Genomic DNA, 449 nt, shown 5'->3' with positions numbered 1-449 from the left:
TATCAAGGAAGAAATAGCAAGGCATCTTGATAGAAATTGTCCCGTTGGGCAGACGCAGCATGGGTTCATGAAGGGCAGGTCATGCTTGACAAATCTTTTGGAATTCTATGAAGACATTACGAGCGAGGTGGACAATGGGGACTCAGTGGATGTGGTGTACCTAGATTTCCAAAAGGCCTTTGACAAGGTGTCGCACAAGAGGCTACTGCATAAGATAAGGATGCATGGCATTAAGGGTAAAGTATTAGCATGGATAGAGGATTGGTTGACTAACAGGAAGCAAAGAGTGGGGATAAATGAGTGCTATTCTAGCTGGCAGTGAGCGACTAGTGGTGTGCCTCAGGGATCGGTGTTGGGACCTCAATTATTTACAATTTATATAGATGATTTGGAGTTGGGGACCACGTGTAGGGTGTCAAAGTTTGCAGATGACACTAAGATGAGTGGCA

The sequence above is a fragment of the Rhincodon typus genome, chromosome 47 (genome assembly GCF_021869965.1).
Source record: "Rhincodon typus isolate 14 chromosome 47, sRhiTyp1.1, whole genome shotgun sequence".
Lineage (NCBI taxonomy): Eukaryota > Metazoa > Chordata > Chondrichthyes > Orectolobiformes > Rhincodontidae > Rhincodon > Rhincodon typus.
Note: the sequence above shows the minus strand (reverse complement) of the source record.